Source organism: Camellia sinensis, chromosome 12, assembly GCF_055761805.1.
Source record: "Camellia sinensis isolate YWXY chromosome 12, ASM5576180v1, whole genome shotgun sequence".
Lineage (NCBI taxonomy): Eukaryota > Viridiplantae > Streptophyta > Magnoliopsida > Ericales > Theaceae > Camellia > Camellia sinensis.
In genome coordinates, this window is record NC_138972.1 from 164,695,190 (window position 1) to 164,717,444 (window position 22,255).

At 36.6% G+C, this 22,255-nt stretch overlaps 1 long non-coding RNA gene across 3 annotated transcripts; it reads right to left on the reverse strand.

The window, feature by feature from the left end:
- Positions 1–624: 624 nt before the first annotated feature.
- Positions 625–3,469, reverse strand: LOC145803405 (uncharacterized). Of its 3 annotated transcripts, XR_014345512.1 has the most exons (3): positions 1,354–3,469; positions 1,125–1,219; positions 625–805 (listed from the first exon to the last, which is right to left on the reverse strand). It is a non-coding gene; the product is annotated as an uncharacterized LOC145803405 (long non-coding RNA). The 3 variants fall into 3 exon arrangements; XR_014345513.1 differs by having other exon boundaries at positions 1,152–3,469; XR_014345510.1 differs by having other exon boundaries at positions 1,125–3,469.
- Between the last annotated feature and the right edge of the window lie 18,786 nt (positions 3,470–22,255).

A 22,255-nucleotide genomic window follows, 5' to 3' on the forward strand; every position in this document is an offset into this window, starting at 1 on the left:
TTATTAAAGTGTGGTCTTTAGGAGTGTGATTAAAAATGGTCATTTTTAATCACACTTTCTAAGTGTCATTAAAAAATGCTTTCATCACACCTTTTAAGTGTGATTAATAATATTTAGATCACACCTTTTAAGTGTGGTTAAAAACATTTAGATCACACCTTTTAAGTGTGATTAAAAACTTTAGTTCACACCTTTTAAGTGTGATTAAAAACTTTAGATCACACCTTTTAAGTGTGATTAAAAATATTTAGATCACATCTTTTAAGTGTGATTAAAAACTTTAGATCACACATTTTAAGTGTGATTAAAAATATTTTGATCACACCTTTTAAGTGTGATCTTTGGAAGTGTGATTAAAAATGATCATTTTTAATCACACTTTTTCAGTGTGATTAATAACATTTAAATCACATCTTTTAAGTGTGATTAAAAATATTTACATCACATCTTTTAAGTGTGATTAATAACATTTAGATCACATCTTTTAAGTGTGATTAATAACTAATAAAATCTGTGATAAAAAAAAGGTGCTACATATTTGAAAAATAATCAATATTATTTTTGTATGCACATTTGAATAATGTAGTACACACTATTTACTATATTTTGAATCATAACCACATATTGAATAGAATAACGTCATATATTTCATAAATGAAAATTAAATATTCAAAAGTATATACAAAGGAATTAAATAATAAAAAATTAACTGTGCTTACATATATTACAAAATGAAAAAACTTAAAAAAAACTAAGTTCTTTAATTCTTGGACCATATTTTGCATCTCTTCAAAAAAATTCTGACCTGAAAAATAAAAACACAAATTAATCCAGAAACCGCTGATGCATATGAATAAACTAAAAAGTTAATTCAGCAAACCAAATAGAAACATTAATTATTTCTGCTTGATCTTAATTCTTTTGGAAGTAATTAACAATTAGATGCCACAGCAGCTCAATGTCAATGACATTGTAATTAGAAGGTCACTAATGAGCACAATATTTAAAAATAATAAATTTCAATACAGCTTGTGTACGATCTTTTTGTGAATATATATTATTATTACTGTTGAACCATAATTCTAGGTACCCATAAATAAATAAATAAAAACTCAAGAATTTACTCTCTTTTTTTGGGAGGGGGGAGATACATTGCAGTTACTATCACCAGCACCAGCAGCAGGTTTTGAAGAAGCAGAAGCTGCATTTTCTTTTGCACCTTTGGAGGAAAAAGAAGAAAAAACAGCTACCCATTTCATACATGTCTATTTACCAAAGAATAACTGCAAACACTAACAATTGGCACAAGCGTATAGAAAATCATAAAGAAAATACATTATTATCTCAAAATACCTAGCGAAGCATTGTAGCCTCAGATTCAATTCCTCCAACTCCCCAGCCAACAACTCCTAAGCCAGCAATCATATTTGTATGGGAATCAATTCCAACCACGCTATCAGGGTACAGAATGCCATTTGTGTAGAAAATAACCCATCCAAGGTATTCAAGATTAACTTGAAAATTACCAGTCACTTGCTAAATGCCAAACCTACCAAATAATATTATAGTGCTAAAAAAATGAGAAAATTTGGACTATGATTTACAAGAGGCTAGAGGTAAATGTGGCTTTACTCTGGAAGCCCCATACATAGTTAAACATTACAAACCTCATGTATTGAGCCTATACCTATCTAATGTTTTGGCCCTTTTAAGAGTAAACCATTCATACAACCTTAAGGTCAAATTCTTGCACCTTGCCATGAGAATTTTCCTTTAACAACAGTATAACATCTAGATATAGAAATACCCTTGATGCACTAATGATGCCAAAGTCTTACCTGGTGGACAATACCAGAACCAGGAGGAACAATGAGCATATTGTGAAAAACATTGGAACCCCACTTCAGAAAAACAAACCTCTCCTTGTTTCTCCGAAATTCAAGCCCCATATTTGCCTGCATTGCATTCACTTCCTGTCACATCAACCTGAACAGAATTGTCAATGACAAGATCCACTGGAAGCTGGACATAACATTTATGTGTGTAAACAAATATTGGTTATATTAATTTATTAGTGTAAACAAATATTAGCAAAACATGCCTTAAATCATGATACAGTTTAATTGAGTGGCAATTATTTTTTACTATGTTTTTGGCTTAACTCCAACATTGTTACTGTTTTTATGCGCTAAAATATGAAATATGTTCACGAGGCCAAGTGGTTCTTCAATCATAACCATTAATTTGAAGGCATTGAACCATAGGATGGAATAGACATCAATCAAATCTACACTAGATTTCATTCAACGGGTGGAGCATTTTTTAAATGTTGAATCCATCTTTGTCTTTTCTATGTCGTCTATATATAAATATAACTTCAAGCCAAATTCAGCCCCCACTTTCCTAAAACTTGAGGGCCACAAACCACCAAACCTCTTATATTTTGAAGCCATCTTTCAACTCTCTTTCAAGAGACTACGTAGTCTTATTGGTTTTGAACGATATCAAAGAGCATGAGCAGGGTGTTTTTACCAGTGATGCAGAGAATCAAAGAGAAGTCTCCGAAGTGTGACTTAGCCATGAAAGCAAGTCATAACTCTGCTTCTACTTCTGCCTTCCCTTCTGGATCTTCTAAGCAGGTGAGAACAAATGTCGGTGCTTATAATCAATTCGCCTATAACAAAGCTGATAAGGATAGCAATGATAACAGATACAAACAAGCTGAGGAATCTCTCTGGACAGTGATGTATTTGAGCTATTGGGGTCCTAATTGAAGTGTTAACGAAATTCGAAAAGCAGATCTAACTTCAGTGTTTTTTGTAGATGGTTTTTTGTTTTGAAGCAACCTTGCTGTACATAAGAGAGTTTGTGTGTGGATGAAACATGTCTATATAGTGGACTTCAGTACTGAATGAAGAACTCTATTTCTTTTCTTATTAGATCCCACGTATCCCTGCCATTATAACATAGTATATAGATTTAACATTGTAGCAGAGAGTAGTAGAGACATCATGAATTTGAGATTAAGTGATCAAATAGTGTGCTTAAACAAAGATGAGCAAGCTTAACAATAAAGAGAGTAATGTAATTCAAGTCACAAAAAGGCACAAGCACAAAGATAAAATGTAGGATGCGAGGACTTGTTACTTGGCACAGACAGAAGTACCGGCTGCAAATCCAATTGAACGGAGAAAAGAACAAAACATCTTGGGATTGAAATTACATTAAGAACAAGTCTTCACCCAGAGAAAAAAACAGCAACTAAATTCTTAAAATCTGACATGGGAATTGACAGAAAGGTATGAAAGAAAAAAAAATCAATAATTGAAAGCTGAATCTATGTTTTACCATTGCAATGAGTACACAACAATGAAGTTGAGTTCCACAATACCTTTCTACAGCCATTTGGAACAATAAACCTAAATCCAACATTTCAACAAGTGAAACACCCTGCCAATGATATTTGATTTTGGGTATTTGATGAAGCATCACATGGCCAAGAATCATAACAACCCTGTGATCCAATCTTCTCTTAAATAGAAATCAGAAGCTCAGATACAACTTTAGGTAAGGAATAAATCCAGCGAATGTCATGTAAACTTAATTCATAAACAGAGTAAACAATGGTAGAATTCACAAACTTTTTTTTTTTTTATATATATTATAATCAGGTATCCCAGTAAACCTAATTCATAAACATTAAATTTCAGTTTAAATAAAAAAATCTTAACTCCTACAAAAATTTTCACATCTGACCATTTCATATGATTCCACTTTTGATTTTCTTATTTCCAGCTCATTTCTTCGAAACAAATGAAAAAAATTACAAAAAAACTATAAACATGATAAGAGACCCATGTGCTTACAGGAATTATACCATATGCAATTCTGAGCCTGTAATGTTCTTGAGCAGTTATCTTTAGTTTTTCAGCAGCCTTACAAATTTACACCCAACATTGATCAACAGATGATTCTATATTTCTGGAAATTAAAATTATCAGATTTATCACATACCTTAGGAGCTGCTTGGGAAGACTTCCACAATATTGCAGCACATGCTTCGGGACTGGTACAGGATAATAACATTGAGAAAGAAATCTAATAAAAATCAAGGAATAGGGTAACACGCAACACGGTTTAGCGCTGCAAGGAAGATAATCATTGGTGACCACGAAGCCTACACTTTTCATTTTTATTACATTCACGAAGGAGAAAGGGGGATGAGATTGCTGAAGGTGAATAAATTACAGCCCTTTGAACAGTACATTTGGTTAGAGTGAAGAATGGTTGAACTCCACAACTTTTTATTATTTATAAACAGAGTAAAGAATGGTTAGACAATGCATTTAGATCTACCAATGCTACCATGGCCGAGACCCGAATACTTCCCCACCACGTGCTGCGATTGAGCGAGCTGAGCGTCAATCCTCGGCAACTGATCCACCGGTGTTGCGATACGCAAGCACGCAACATGAGCCGATAACAACTGCTCGTAAAGCGGATGCGCCAGAATTTCAGATTTGAGCCTAGCACTCTGCCAATTCATAACTCCCTCGCCACCACGAACATCGCTCCCTGTTATCTCTCCTCCATTGTTCTCCACTTTATTGTTGTTCAAATCAGCCGATTCGTGCGATATCGCCGCAGCAGCCATCATCGAATCGTTCGAGACCTGCACTTCGTTGCGCTGAAGAATTGATCTCGAGACCTGCACATCGCCTTCATCTCCATGTCGTTTCGTCTCTGCATCTCTCTCAAAGACGGGTTGGGTTAGCTTAGGGTTATGCAACAAATGAGAGAGAGAAAAAGAGGCTGAAATTCAAAGGGAAAAAAAATAGAGAGACAGAGAGAGATGGGCGCGACTGAGAAGAAGAAAAATGAGGGAAATTTTGGGGGGAATTTTGGAATAATTTGTTAGTTTTTTTTTTTTTTTTTTTTTCAAACGTGGCAAATGGGCGGGTCTAAACGAGTCAAAATAGATTTTGTATTAAAAATTTGTTTCAATTTTTGAAAATTATTTTTTTGAGTTTTTAATTAGTATTTTTTTATTTTTAGTGAATTTTTTTAATATTTTAATCAATTAAAAAAATATTTAAAATATTTAAAAAATTAACAACTAATCAAGCTATTTTTTAATTATATTTGGTTCTAATGTTCGGTTTTCTCAGCAAACAAACAGAGAAGAGAAAATTTTCAAAAAAAAAGAAGAAACAATCTTGCATCAAAAACAAATATACAAACACAAGGGTCTAAAAGTAAAATAAGAGAGAAGCACAGATCGGTTAGAAATCAATCAGAAAGTCTATGTATGAAAATCAAATGATAGAGATTAAAAAGAAAAAAATCAAAAAGTATGTATGAAAATCAAATGATAGAAATATATATATTATTATTATTTTTTATTTGGTAGAAGTAGGGGTAATATTATAATGAAAAATATTTTCCACTAAAATAAAAGTTTATTTTCTGTGGTCAATGAAAAATATTTTTCTACGGCCTATTTTTTTTGGTTAGTAAAAATCATGAACTAATTTTTTGTGGTAGAGGAAAGGTAGCGACATTAGTGGTGGAGGTGGTGGATAAGAGATGATGGTGGTGGTGGTGGTGATGGCGAAAAATATTAGTGGTGAAGTTGTGGTAGTTGTAGTGTAGATGGAGTGGAAGGGGTGAAGGAGAGGTAATGGTAGTAGTAGCGACAGTAGTGGAGTGATGGCGATGGTAGTAGTAATGGTAGTCGTAGAGGTGAAGTGGCGACAGTGGAAGTAGTGGTGGTGGTGGAATGACGTTTGCAGTAGTGGTGAAGGTGGTAGAGGAGATGGGTGGTGAGAGAGAGAGAGATGAGTGAGAGACGGATAGAAGAGATAGAGAGAGAATAGAGCGGGAATGGAAAACAAAAACAGGCGGGAATAAAAAATATTTTTTTTTGTCAGAAATGAAATTTAAATAACAAAATAATGTCGTTTAACTTTCTTTCTTTTTTTTTTTTTTGCGACGGGAGTTGCCGTCGTCAAAAAAAAATATTTTTTGTTAAAATATATATTTTTTTGTAATTAATGATTTTTTTTTTTTTTTGTAGAGGATAGAAAGTGGCAGTAGTGGTGAAGGTGGTGGATGAGAGATGATGGTAGTGGTGGTGGTAGCGGCGAAGGAGATTAATGGTGAAGTTGTGGTAGTGGTAGAGTAGATGAAGTGGCAAGGGTGAATGAGAGGTAATGGTAGTAGTAGTGGCAGTAGTGGTGAAGGTGGTGGATAAGAGATGATGGTGGTGGTGGTGGTGGTGGCGACGGCGAAGGAGATTAGTGGTGAAGTTGTGGTAGTGGTAGAGTAGATGAAGTGGCAAGGGTGAATGAGAGGTAATGATAGTAATAGTGGCAGTAGTGGTAGTGGTGACAATGGTAGTAGCAATGGTAGTCGTAGAGGTGAAGTGGCGGCAGTGGTAGTAATGGTGGTAGTGGAATGGCGTTTGCAGTAGTGGTGAAGGTGGTAAAGGAGATGGGTGGTGAGAGAGAGAAAAATGAGTGAGAGACAGATAGAGGAGAGAAAGAGAGAGAGAGAGAGAGACAAAGACAGAGTGATGAGCAAGAGAGAGACAAAGTGGTCGCTAAAAGTGCATTTTCTTGTAGTGGATAGATAAATCGAGAGGGAGCTCAGTAAATAGAAAAGACAAAAGGGAGAGAGTGAGCAACGCGAACATAGTGGGAGAGAAAGAGAGAGAGAAATAGAAGAGAGAGAGAGAGATAAAAAGATAGAGAGTGAGAGACAGAAAAAAGATAGAGAGAGAAGAGAGATGAGCGAGAGAGACATAGAGAGAAGAGAGATGAACGAGAGAGAGAGAGAGAAGAGAGATAAGCGAGAGAGACAGAGAAATATGAGAGAGATAGAGAGAAGAGAGATGAACGAAAGAGACAGAGAGAGAAAAGAGATGAGAGAAGAGATAGATGAGTGAGAGACGCAGAGAGAGAGAGAGACAGATAGACAGAAAGAAAAGAGTGATGAGTGAGAGAGAGAGAAAGAGAAGAGAGAGAGGAAGATGAAAAAATAGGTGAAAAGATATAGACAAAGAGAGGGGGAGAGAAAAAAAGAGCGAAAATAGATAAACGAGAGAGAGACAAAGAGAGATGAGCGAGAGAGATAACGAGAAGAGAGATAGAGAAGAGAGACAGAGAGAGATGAGAGAGATAGACAGAGAGAAAGAGAGACAGACAGACAGACAGAGAAGAGTGATGAGTGAGAGTGAGAGAGAGAGAGAGAGAGAAGAGAGACAGAGACAGAGAGATAGAAAGATGAAAAAATGGGTGAAAAAGTTCCGTGTCTAAAGCCTCATTTTCTAGTAGTGAGTCATCTCTATCATTCATGGGTAGAATAGAGGCGCGGATTTGGGAATTGTATATTTTATATAAAAATCAAATTGAAATATTTTATACAATCACGCCTATTTAGGGAGTGTGAATAAAAAGTAGTAATGTATATATAATCACACTTTAATTAAAATGTGTGATTAAAAAATATATATATAATCACACTTATTTAAAAAGTGTGATTAAAAAGTAGTAGTGTATATATAATCACACTTTAATTAGAAGGTGTGATTAAAAAATATATAAATAATCACACTTTAATTAGAATGTGTGGTTAAAAAATATCTATATAATCACACCTATTTAAAAAGTGTGATTAAAAAGTAGTAGTGTATATATAATCACACTTTAATTAGAAGGTGTAATTAAAAAATATATAAATAATCACACTTTAATTAGAATGTGTGGTTAAAAAATATCTATATAATCACAACTATTTAAAAAGTGTGATTAAAAAGTAGTAGTGTATATATAATCACACTTTAATTAGAAGGTGTGATTAAAAAATATATAAATAATCACACTTTAATTAGAATCTGTGGTTAAAAAATATCTATATAATCACACTTATTTAAAAAGTGTGATTAAAAAGTAGTAGTATATATATAATCACACTTTAATTAGAAGGTGTGATTAAAAAATATATAAATAATCACACTTTAATTAGAATGTGTGATTAAAAAATATATATATAATCACACTTGTTTAAAAAGTGTGATTAAAAAGTAGTAGTATATATATAATCACACTTTAATTAGAATGTGTGATTAAAAATATATATATATAATCACACTTAATTGAAAAGTGACATAAAAAATAAATATTATCACACTCAATCAAATTAAGTGTGATTAAAATATCAATCTAATTTTTTTTATCACACTTCCAATAAAAGTGAGATCTTTTTTTTTGTCAAAGTGTGATCTTTAACTATTTTTGTAGTAGTGACGGGTAAACATAAGCACATATTATGGAACCCCAAGATGGTGTAGATACAGATAATAAATAGTTCATAGGTTCTAATGGCCTAGTTAATTTCCGAGAGAAAGCATGTGATACAAATGAATGCATGGAGCTAGAATCAATCAGCACATAGGCATTCTGAGCACAGATAGAAATTATACCTCAGACCACAGATTCACTGTTCTGCACATCACCAGGCCCAAGTGCAAATACTTGACCCTGCCTCAAATTCTCTTTCCCGGTATTAGCTTTCGTATTCATCTTGGATGCAGAAGCTGATTCGGCTGAAGTTGCCGCTGGACGGTTGGCATTTTCGAGCTTGATAGGACAATCCTTAATCACATGGCCGGTTTTTCCATACTTGAAACGGGCACTTGACGCTCGATAGCAAACCCCCTTGTGTTTTCTACCACATTCTGGGCAAGTCGATGCAGTTCCACTACTTTGGCTTGAGCCACTATAAGATTCCGTATTTTGTCTCTTATTCCCAGTAAATGAACGACCCTTTTTGAAACTGTTTCCAGACTTTTTTTCCATCCATTCAGTTCGTGGAACAAGAGTTTGTTTCTTTGCTGCCAAAATAGCTTCCGCCAGCAATGCCCTATCCAATACATTCACATACGTAGGTAGGTTAAGAACTCCCATCCGATCCAATATATCTAAATCCAGCCCACCCTCAAATTTGCGGGCCTTCTTGTAGTCCGTGTCCACCATCTGAGGAGCAAACCTAGCTAACTCAGTAAATTTAGCCTCATACTCAGCTATGAACATTGTGCCTTGTTTGAGTTCCTGAAATTCTGAAACCTTCTGGTCCCGGAAGCACTGGGGAAAGTACTTGTCATAGAAAATTGTATTAAATTGTGCCCATGCCGTGTTCTCATTACAATTCTAAACTAACAACCACCATCTCCGAGCTTCATCCTTCAGAGTGTGGATGGCCAATAAGACTTTATGAACCTTGGAACAGGGAAATACTTCAAACAATTTCTCCATCTCCAACAATCATGTTTCAGCCTTTAACGGTTCAATTCCACCAAGAAAGGTGGGTTGTTTCATTTTCATGAACTTCTGAATTAGATTAATAATATCGTTGTTGTACGATTCAACTTGGGCCTGCGGAGGTGGAGGAGATAAAGGTTGTTGCCTCTATTGTTGCATTACCACCTCAATTAAAGCTGTAAGCATTTGTTCCATTCTATTCATTCGGATCTCCGAGGACCCTACTGTATCATCACTCCTTGCATTTTCCATTATTATAGGGAAACAATAGGGAAATAAAATAGGCAAATAGTCCTTTTCATAATGTTCAAAACATTCAATTTAATGTCATGTGTTTAGGGTCAATTTCAGTTTTCATTTTTAATGAACCCACTCACATACATGTTGATGAGATGCCCCTATTTCTTACTAAAACATCCTATAGCTCATGTAGACTCGTGTGTGCGGCATAACTCGTGCTCTGATACCACTGTATCACGACCCAAACCAGCCCCTATGAGTTTAGTGTCACAACCGGGCAGTAATCTTTGGATTACCAAAGGCCCCTTACTGAATAACTTATAAGTAGGGGTTACGGAAGCAAATATAGAAACATAAATAGTCCAATGAGCTGTGGAGAAATATATGGGACAGATAACTTAAAACTTATATAAACTTACATGTGACGTGAAAAGATATAGTATTTACACATCACTCCATGAACATGTTATCAGAAATCTTGCCCAAACACAAAACAAAATAAACATAGTCTAGTACAATTACAAAAACAGCCACTAAGCTTGACTTCATTTGGAACCCCCTCAGGAGGCACAAAGGTTGGCTGACAAAAACTGAAACATTGGCCATCAACTCTGGGCCTGCTCACCTACATACATAATATAAATAGTGAGCGGAAGCCCAGTGAATAATAACAGAGTAAAGATTTTACTGAATGATGTCCATACAGAAATAGGGTCTTGTACATAATCGGATGTTATAACAGAGTTTCATAGGCACAGTTACATTTGTATTCAATGCTTGTACATATATCATATCATAGTACGTGGCACATCCATTAGCATTAACAAATCCGATGACCCACAAGGGACTGTAGTGAAGGTTTTTTGATGACTCATGTGCACAGAGACGTTTTCGATGACCCATAAAGGGACGGCCATAAAGGCATTCCGCTGACCCATAAAGGGACCTGACGATCCATAAAGGGACCTGATGACCCATAAAGGGACGCATATCATATGATGCTAAGGATGCCACGAATGCATTTCAGAATCTTGGACAATCATTTATTCATTTCAAACATAGCGTAGCATTTCAGAAAACTAATTACTTCATATCATAATGTTCAGAAAATACTTAACATTGAATATAACTTGACAAAGTTATTACTCACAAATTAACTAGTAGCTCCGAATAGACGGCAAAGTGGGAATTCACCTATCCTGTGACGCGTGACCTAGATAACATGGCAGATTCATGCATTGAAACACATGCTTGGATTGTACATAACTTATTTCATTTGTTCTTAGTGTTTTTCTAGCCTTTAACCTCATTATAGAGTCTTAATCATGGCGTAGAAGTGCCTAGGACGGAATGAGCATGCTTAGGTGTACTTGAAACACTTGACAAAAACTTTTCTGAAACAGGGATCTCGCTCGAGCATAGCTTCCTTCGCTTGAGCGGACATACCAAATGTGAGTGGTCGCTCGAGCGCACACTCCTTCGCTCGAGCAGTTTGTAAAGTATAAAAAAGTTCTGGTTGCATGCAATTTCCGCTCGACGGTCGCTTGACGCTTGCTCGAGCGTAAGACCCAGGTCCTCGCTCGGGCGCAACTCTTGTCGCTCGAGCGGACTGCAAAACAAGCAAACGTCTAAGAGCATGCAATTTACGCTCGAGCCACCCTTTTGTTGCTCGAGTGGGAATGTGAAAATGAAAGTGGTCGCTCGAGCGTGGAAGCAAAATTCTGGGTTTTCCAGATTTGCCTCCAAGTTGTAAATCTTGAATTCAATGCTCCAAAACTCATCGTCTTGGGCCAAAATTCTGGAAAACATTTAGAAACTCACAAAACATCATGATTTAAAGATCATTTCATGAAATCAAGGCCCAAAAGCATGTCAATTGTTCACAAATTCAACTTAAACTTTATGAATGTTCCAAAAACATGACATGCATGAAATGATTTGTGCTTCAAGTCTCCAAATCATGATCAAATGAAATGAGAGGATGCAAAACATGATGAATTCCTACAACTAAGCTCAATTTATGACATGCATGAGAGAATTTCCTAGTAAACATGCTCCAAATGTAATCAAATGTACATGCATGTATGAATTGATCTTCCTCTTTACTTCTTAAGCATGATTCTTACATCTCATAGCTCAATTCACTTGAATACATGGATGAATTAACTCAACTTCAAGACTAGAGACTTGGCTTCTTACCTTAGATGCTCAATTAGGTCTTAGGTGCAAAATTCTTGAGCTAGATGATCAAATCTCCAAAGTTCCTTCTTCTTCCCTTGATTTTGAGCTTCTCTTCACTCCCTCCCTTCTCCCTCATGCTTAAGTCTCCAATGAAGAAGAAGAAAAAAATTGAATCAAGGTGGAATGGGGCTCAATAAAGGCTTAGCTAATGATGTTTAATTAGTTTAAGTCAAAGACAACTAAGTTGGATTAAATTAATCTTATTTAATCGTTCCGAAACGAATTTCAATTAAACCTACCATAAAATTCTAAAAATTCCAAATAACACATAAATCAAGTCAATTTCAAATCAGATGCCGATAAGGCCTTTAATTCGTAAACTGAAACTAAAACATGAATAGCTCTTTCTACGTCAAACAGATATAAACACAAAATGATGCAATGCACATCTAATTAACTCAGGATTTCTTCTTAATTACTTGTTTCGCATACATAAACATGAATTAGCGCTAATCATGGGTCGAGGTTGTTACAGTCTTTCCCCCTTAAAGAGTTTGGTCCTCCAAACTCGAGTTACCTTCATTTTGGAAGAGCATCGGGTCCAAAGGGAACAATTCAGGATATCTTTTCATCATGTCTTCTTCCGTTTCCCTGGTTGCATAGGTTCCTCCATGATTCTGCCAATCAACCTTCACTAATGGGATTTCTTTGTTCCTTAGTCTTTTGATTCTTCGGTTGACAATTTGAATTGGTCGTTCTTTGTACGTATAATCCTCTTTTAAAAGTACATGAGTCGGCTTAATCACATGTAGCGAATCTCTCAAATAATCCTGAAGCATAGAGACATGGAAGACATTATGCATGTTTTCCATTACCGGAGGTATTAATTGATCTTCTCGAGAATCTCATATGGCCCAACATACCTTGGCGCCAACTTGCCCTTAACACCAAGCCGAGTTTGTGCTTTCATAGGGGTCACTTTTATGAACACATGGTCCCCAACTTCATATTCTCTGTCTTTTTTTTGAACATCAGCCTAACTCTTTTGCCGGCTTTCTGTAGTTTTCAACCTTTGCCGAATTAATTTCACTTTTTCAGTTGTTTCTTGTACAAGTTCCAGTCCCAACAAAGGTTTATCACCTACCTCGGCCCAACATATCGGTGACGACATTTTCTTTCATTCAAAGCTTCATAAGGAGCCATTCCAATGCTTGAGTGGTAGCTATTGTTGTACATAAACTCAGCTGATGGCAAATAAATCTCCCAATTTCCTTGGAAATCTAACACGCACATTCTGAGCATATCTTCCAAAGTTTGATTGGTTCGTTCGGTCTGACCATCTATCTGTGGGTGATAAGCACTACTCAACCTCAGTTCTGTCCCCAAAGCTTGTTGTAAACTTTTCCAAAATCTTGATGTGAACTTTGAATCTCTGTCAGATACAATAGATACCGGTACACCATTTAATCTCACAATTTCATTCACATACATGTTAGCTAACTTATCCGCATTATAAATAGTTTTGACAGGCAAAAAATGGGCAGATTTAGTCAGACGATCAACTACGACCCAGATAGAATCCATACCTCGAGAAGAGCAAGGCAATCCCACAATGAAGTCCATGGTAATGTGCTCCCATTTCCATTCCGGTATTGGAAGCGGTTGTAACAAACCAGCAGGTCGTTGATGTTCGGCTTTAACTTGTTAGCAATGTAAACATCTAGCCACAAAATCTGCAATGCACTTTTTCATTCTAGGCCACCAGAAATTCTGTTTCAAAGCATGATACATCTTCGTGTTCCCTGGATGCATAGCGAATTTTGAATTATGAGCCTCAGTCATTGCACGTTTTCTCAGATCGGAGGAATTTGGTACACAAAGTCTATTATGAAATTTTAACACATTATTCTCAAACATAAACCCGGACCACGGTTTTGGGTCAAATTCTTCCACAATCTTTTTCAAGCACTCATCTTCAAGTTGCTTCTCTTTGATTTCTTCAATGATTGTCAGTTGAGCAGAAATGACAGCTAAAATTCCACCATGTTCACGTATCACAATCTCAATCTCATTTTTTTCCAAGTCATATAACAATTCTCTCTGACTGGTAAGCAAACATTACAGATTTCCCATTGATTTTCGACTCAAGGAATCTGCTACAGTATTAGCTTTCCTTGGGTGATACAAAATCTGTAAATCATAGTCTTTGATTAACTCTAACCGTCTCCTCTGTCTCATATTCAATTCCTTTTAGGTGAAGAAATATTTAAGGCTTTTATGATCAGTATACACTTCACATGTGGCACCTTATAGATAATGTCGCCAAATTTTTAAAGCGAACCACTGCTTCAAATTCAAGATCATGCGTTGGGTAATTCTTTTCATGTGGTCGAAGTTGTCGAGAAGCATAGGCAATTACCTTTCCATTTTGCGTTAGTACACAACCCAACCTCTTGTAGGACACATCACTGTAAATATGAAACCCATCAGTATCGCTAGGTAAAGTCAAAATTGGTGCAGTTACTAGTCTGGTTTTTAACTCTAGAAAGGCTGACTCTCGCTGTTCATTCCAATCAAATGATACATTTTTCTGAGTTAACTGGGTCAATGGCATGGCAAGTTTTGCAAAGTCTATCACAAATCTTCCGTAGTAGCCTGTAAGTCCTAGAAAACTTCTAACTTCTTTCACATTTGTCGGTTTAGGCCAGTCCACTATAGCTTTAATTTTTTGTGGATCAACAGAGATACCATCCTTGTTGATTACATGCCCCAAAAATGCTACACTGTCAAGCTAGAATTCATATTTGGACAATTTTGCATACAATATCTTTTCTCTCAGAATCTGCAAGGTAGTTCTTAGGTGATTCTCATGGTCTTCTCTGCCTTTAGAATAAATCAAAATGTCATTAATGAACACAACGATAAATTCATCGAGATATTGTTTAAAAACTCTATTCGTTAGGTCCGTAAAAACTATTGGTGCATTTGTTACCCCAAATGGCATTACCAAGAATTCATAGTGTCCATATCTAGTCCTGAATGCAGTTTTCTCTACATTTTCTGCCTTGACCGTTAACTGGTGATACTTGGATTTAAGGTCAATTTTAGAGAACACTTGGGCTCCTTGGAGTGTGTCAAACAAATCATTTATTCAGGGTAATTGATATTTGTTCTTAATGGTTACTTTGCACAATTCCCGATAGTCAATACATAGCCTCAAAGACCCGTCTTTATTTTTGACAAATAGTACTGGAGCAACCCAAGGTGAAGTGCTCGGGCGAATGAATTTCTTGTCTAATAGTTCTTGAAGTTAAGTTTTCAATTTTTTTAGTTCTGAGATTGACATTCTGTAAGGGGTCTCAGAAATAGGTTGTGTTCCTGGTGCTACTTCAATAGTGAACTCAATTTCCCTATAAATTAAGTCCCCAGGTAGATCATTGGAAAACACATCAGGACAACCACAAACCATAGGAATAGTTTCTATACTGGCATTATTTGAAGACATAGTCAACATGCTACATAAGTAGCCCCGACACCCCTTTCTTATCAGCTTTTTGTCTTTCATAAATGAGATCAGGTATGGTGGGGGAACTATCCCATTTCCGGTAAAAATAAACTCAGGCACACCAGGTGGTTTAGATACAATAGATTTACTTGCACAGACAATGGTGGCACAATATTTAGTCAACCAATCCATACCCAGAATACAATCAAAATGATCGATGCTCAAGGGCAACAAATCAACATATAATGTCAGACCACCAATCAAAATATCACATGTCAGGTAAACATAAGCACACATCATGGAACCCCCAGATGGTGTAGACACAGATAATAAACAGTTCATAGGTTCTAATGGCCTAGTTAATTTCCAAGAGAAAGTATGCGATACAAATGAATGCGTGGAGCCAGAATCAATCAACACATAAGCATTCTGAGCACATATAGAAATTATACATGACACCACAAGTTCGATGTTCTGCACATCACCAGGCACGAGTGCAAATACTCGACCCTGCCTCAAAGTCGCTTTCTCGATGTTAGCTTTCGTATTCATCTTGGATGCAGAAGCTGATCCGGCTGAACTTGCCGCTGGGCAGGTTGTATTTTCGAGCTTGATAGGACAATCCTTCTTCACATGGCTGGTTTTCCATACTTGAAACAGGCACTTGACGCTCGATAACAAACCCCCTTGTGTTTTCTACCACATTATGGTCAAGTCAGTGCAGTTCCACTACTTTGGCTTGAGCCACTGTAAGATTCCGTATTTTGTCTCTTATTCCCAGTAAATGAACCGCCTTTTTTAAACTATTTCCAGACCTTTTTCCCATCCATTCAATTGGTGGAATAAGAGTTTGTTTCTTTGCTGCTAAAATAGCTTCCGCCAGTAATGCCTTGTCCAATACATTCACATACGTGGGTAGGTTAAGAACTCCCACCTGATCCAGTATATCTAAATCCAGCCCACCCTCAAATTTGCGGGCCTTCTTGTAGTCTGTGTCCACCATATGAGGAGCAAACCTGGCTAACTCAGTAAATTTAGGCTCGTACTCAGCTACGGACATTGTGCCTTGTTTGAGTTCCTGAAATTCTAAAACCTTCCGGTCCCAGAAGCACTGGGGAAAGTACTTGTCATAGAAAATTGTATTAAATTGAGCCCATGTAATAACCCGACCCTCGTACATGATTTTGGTATCTTTTCAGCCCTCTATTCTGTGCTTTTGAATGCTCATTGTGAAACTCTATGTGAAATTACGTTAAATTAAGTGAAACTTGGAAATATGAGTTCCTATCTGTTGAATAAGGAAATTATCTGTCGCACTTAAACTGTTTGAATCAGAAATTGGAAGCCTTAACGGCTTAATTTTCTGAAATTGGTTATATATCTGTGATCAGCATAATTTTTAAGTAATATTAAGCAAACATGTTTACAAAATTTCAATTTCGGAATAATTAAACGATTGAATTTTGTCCTATATGCTCTTATATATGAATATGTCAATTTAAGGCCTCTTAAGCTTGATCAAAAACTAGAAATATCTCCTGGGAGAGAAAATAAAGAGTGTGGAGAAGAAGATTTGGGGGAGAAGAAGAATTGGGGGAGAAGAAATTCAACAAGAAGCTTGTCAAAATTGAGGAGAGTTGTGGGATTTAATTCAAGGTAAGTTCAATTCAACCTAATCAACCTTCACTTGGACTTAAGAAAGGTTATTCTTGTTTTAACAACTTAGGGTTTGTAGTTGAGGTTTATGTTTATGATTTATGTTTGATTCAAAAGGGTTCTCATCAATTGGTTGATTTGATACCTAATTTAGGTGTTGTATGAAATTTATACTTCAATCTTTGGTTGTATGCCAACCCCATGACATTATGTTTTATGAACATGAAGAATTTGAATCCAAGGACGAAATTTGGAAAGGTTGTGATTTGATTAAGCTTCTAAGCATGTTTATCTTGTGATACTCAAGTTGTAATTCATGTATTGGTGATGTTGGATTAAGGTATTGCATTAGTTTAATCTTGGTTTGCATGAAAAATGAATTGGTATTGCTAAAATTTGTGTTGAAGTTGAGCTGCCCAAAACAGGGGTCACCACCGCACGTGCGGAGGTCATGGCCGCACGTGCGGCCAAGAGGAGAAAAATGGAAAATGCATACTGTTTTTGGCCGCTCGAGCGGTGGAGGGGGACCGCATGTGCGGTACATGTCCGCACGAGCGGAGGTTATGGCCGCACGTGCGGCCTAGGTCAGAAATTCCGTTCGCTCCGTTTTACATGCTTAACCCTCAGCTCTTTTCAGAATTTGTGTTTGATACCTGTTTATGATTGTACATGCAATTGAAATGTAAAAATGTAAGAAATGGTTTAAAAGAAGAAAGAAACTAATATGTGTTATCTATGTGTGTAGGACACACCACCGAAGGAACCACCGCTCTGCAACAACACTGTGAGTAATAGTACCCGGAGTGTACATTTATTTACCATTAATATCTGTTATGACCATTCTGTTTTCTGGTAGACACGACATTAACATATGTATTGATCGAAACTTGGTGACAATGTATGGTTGACTACATTTTTGTATATTTTTGGGCCGAAAGGCTGTTCAGTATATTTTTGGGCTGAAAGGCTGTTCTATGCATTTCTAGGCCGAAAAGGCTGTTCAGTACATTTCTGGGCCGAAAGGTTGTTCTGTACATTTCTGGGCCGAAAGGATGTTCAGTATACTTCTGGGCCGAAAGACTGTTCTGTATTTCTGGGCCAGTAGGCCGTTCTGTTATAACTGTAATACTAGGCCCAAGGCCATTCTGAAAGTAAAACAATATCAGACTCACTATTTGGATTTCATTTTTGTGAATGCACAGTTATGCATTGTGGTTAAAGTTGGTTATTAAACTGCTTAAGTGCTATTATTCACTGAGCTTGTCACACTCTGTAATTTTGTCTGATTCTGTAGGTAATCAACTTGGAGGTCAGTCCTAGCATCGTTATCATCTATCTTTTGTCAACCTAAGGACAACCAGGCACGTGGAGAAGCCCTTTGCATGTTAGTACAGTTTTGCTAGACTTTGTCATTTTGTACTAATGTTTTGTAGGCTGAAGTAGATTTGTATCTAATGTTTGTTATATGCCCAACCTCTGGGCTGGACTTGTAAATGTGTATGTAACTTAATCTCAGATGCACGTTCACTAGATGTTTAATTTTGAGTCATGGTTCTGGCATATTTGTAGTAGCTTAATGGATGTGTCTGCATGTTATTCTATTATATTAACGCTTCCGTTTAGGCCCCGGGTATTTTATATAGCAGGAAATGTCTGTTTCTGAGTAGGTCATGCCCGAAATTTTAGGGGCAAGTTTGGGGTGTGACAGCCCATGTCATGCTCTCATTACAATTCCGAACTAACAACCACCATCTCCGAGGTTCATCCTTCAGAGTGTAGGTGGCTAATAAAATTTTCTGAACCTCAGAATAGGGAAATACTTCAAACAATTTCTCCATCTCTAACAATCATGTTTCAGCCTTTAACGGTTCAATTCCACCAAGAAAGGTTGGCGATTTCATTTTCATGAACTTCTGAGTCAAATTAATAATATCGTTGTTGTCCGGTTCAACTTGGGCTGGCGGAGGTGGAGGAGGTAAAGGTTGTTGCCTCTGTTGTTGCATTACCACCTCAGTTAGAGTTGTAAGCATTTGTTCCATTCTGTTCATTCGGGCCTCCGAGGACCCTGCTATATCATCACTTCTTGCATTTTCCATTGCTATAGGGAAACAAAAGGGCAATAAAATAGGCAAATAGTCCTTTTCATAATGTTCAAAACATTCATTTTAACGTCATGTGTTCATGGTCAATTTCAGTTTTCATTTTTAATAAACCCACTCACATACATGTTGATGAGATGCCCCTATTTCTTACTAAAACATCCTATAGCTCATACGGACTTGTGTGTGCGGTATAACTCATGCTCTGATACCACTCTATCATGACCCAAACCCGCCCCTATGAGTTTAGCGTTGCAACCGAGCAGTAATTCTTGGATTACCAAAGGCCTTTTACTGAATAACTTATAAGTAGGGGTTGCGAAAGAAAATATAGAAACATACATAGTCCAATGAGCTGTGGAGACATATATGGGACAGATAACTTAAAACTTTTATAAGCTTACGAGTGATGTGAAAAGATATAGTATTTACACATCACTCCATGAACATGTTATCAGAAATCTTGCCTAAATACAAAAGAAAATAAACATAGTCTAGTACAAATACAAAAACAGCCACTAAGCTTGACTTCATCTGGAACCCCTTCAGGAGGCACAAAGGTTAGTTGACAAAAACTGAAAGATTGGCCATCAACTCTGGGCCTAGTCACGTGCCTGCTCACCTACATACATAATATAAATAACAGAGTAAAGATTATACTGAATGATGTCCATACAGAAATAGAGTCTTATACAAAATCGGATGTCATAACAGAGCAGATTCATAGGCATAGTTACATTTGTATTCCAAGCTTGTACATATATCATATCATAGTACGTGGCGCATCTATTAGCATTAACAAATCCGATGACCCACAAGGGACTGCCGTGAAGGCTTTCTGATGACTCATGTGCACAGAGACGTTTCCGATGACCCATAAAGGGACGGCCATAAAGGCATTTCGATGACCCATAAAGGGATGCATATCATAAAATGCTAAGGATGCCACGAATACATTTCAGAATCTTGGACAATCATTCATTCATTTCAAACATAGTGTAGCATTTTAGAAAACTAATTGCTTCATATCATAATGTTCAGAAAATACTTAACATTGAACATAACTTTACAAAGTTATTACTCACAAATTAACTGGTAGCTCCAAATAGACGGCAAAGTGGGCAATTCACCTATCCTGTGACGCGTGACCTACATAACATGGCAGATTCATACATTGAAACACACGCTCGTATTGTACATAACTTATTTCATTTGTTCTTGGTGTTTTTCTAACCTTTAACCTCATTATGGAGTCTTAGTCATGGCCTAGGAGTGCCTAGGATGGAATGAGGATGCTTAGGTGTACTTGAAACACTTGACAAAAACTTTGCTGAAACAGGGGTCTCGCTTGAGCGTAGCTTTCTTCGCTCGAGCGGAAATAGCAAATGTGAGTGGTCGCTCGAGCGCACACTCCTTCGCTCGAGCAGTCTATAAAGTACGAAAAAGTTCTAGTTGTGTGCAATTTCCACTCGATGGTCGCTCGAGCGTGAGACCCAAGTCCTCGCTCAAGCGTAACTTTTGTCGGTCAAGCTGATTGCAAAACAGGCAAACTTCTGAGAGTGTGCAATTTTCGCTCGAGCCACCCTTTTGTCACTTGAGCGGGAATGTAAAAATGAAAGTCGTCACTCGAGCGTAGAAGCAAAATTCTGGGTTCTCCAAATTTTTCTCCAAGCTGTAATTCTTGAATTCAACCCTCCCTTGGGCCAAAATTCTGGAAAACATTTAGAAACTCACAAAATATCATGATTTAAAGACCATTTCATGAAATCAAGGCCCAAAAGCATGCCAATTGTTCACAAATTCAACTTAAACTTTATGAATGTTCCTAAAACATGACATGCATGAAATGATTTGAGCTTCAAGTCTCCAAATCATGATCAAATGAAATGAGAGAATCTAAAACATGATGAATTCCTACAACTAAGGTCAATTTATGACATGCATGAGAGAATTTCCTAGTAAACAAGCTCCAAATGTAATCAAATGTACATGCATGTATGAATTGATCTTCCTCTCTACTTACGAAGCTTGATTCTTACATATCATAGCTCAATTCGCTTGAATTCATGGATGAATTAACTCAACTTCAAGACTAGAGACTTGGCTTCTTACCTTAGATGCTCAATTGGGTCTTAGGTGCTAAATTCTTGAGCTAGATGATCAAATCTCCAAAGTTCCTTCTTCTTCCCTTGATTTTGAGCTTCTCTTCAGTCCCTCCCTTCTCCCTCATGCTTAAGTGTCCAATGAAAAAGAAAAAAAAAATGAATCTAGGTGGAGTGGGGCTCAATAAAGGCTTAGCTAATGATATTTAATTAGTTTAAGTCAAAGACAACTAAATGGGATTAAATTAATCTTATTTAATCATTCTGAAATGAATTTCAATTTAACCTACCATAAAATTTTAAAAATTTCAAATAACACATAAATTAAGTCAATTTCAGAATCAGATGTCGATAAGGCCTTCAATTCGCAAACCGAAACTAAAACATGAACTGCTCTTTCTACGTCAAACAGATATAAACACAAAATGATGCAATGCACATGTAATTAACTCATGATTTCTTCTTAATTACTTGTTTTGGCATACATAAACATGAATTAGAGCTAATCATGGGTCGGGGTTGTTACAGGACTGGAGCGTACTGTTGGGCTCATGGGGCTACCATGGATCTCGTTTCGATAATCTGAACCGTTTAATGTGCAGAGCTTATTGAGTACTTTATGCCTGCAAAAATCATATTGATTGGATATCGGTAGCTCCTTGATCGGAACATATTTGTGTTAACAATTTATTTTCAAAACCATATTTACCATTGACAAAAATGTATTCCGATCAAGAGACTACTACTATCCAATCAACATGGTTTTTTGCAGGCATGAAGTACTCGACAAGCTCTACACATTGAACGGTTCATATCATCGAAACGGGATCCTTGGTGGGCCCCACGAGCCCAATAATACGATGTAGTTTCCCATAAATTACATGAATTGTTAATTGAAATATATTTCTAACATCATTAAAAATTGTTAGTTGACTTGATGATTTAATGATAAATGGGTTATTAATTTTGAAATTAGAAATTTCAAGGGACGGGATGTAATTTCTAGAATCACAAGGACAATTTGTATTTTAAGTAAATCTCAGGAAGTGTATTTGTAATTTAAAAAATTATAGAATACTTCTAGAGTATCACGTTTCTGTACTCTCTAACCAATCATTATTCGCCATGAGGATTTCTTTGACTTCATCAAGG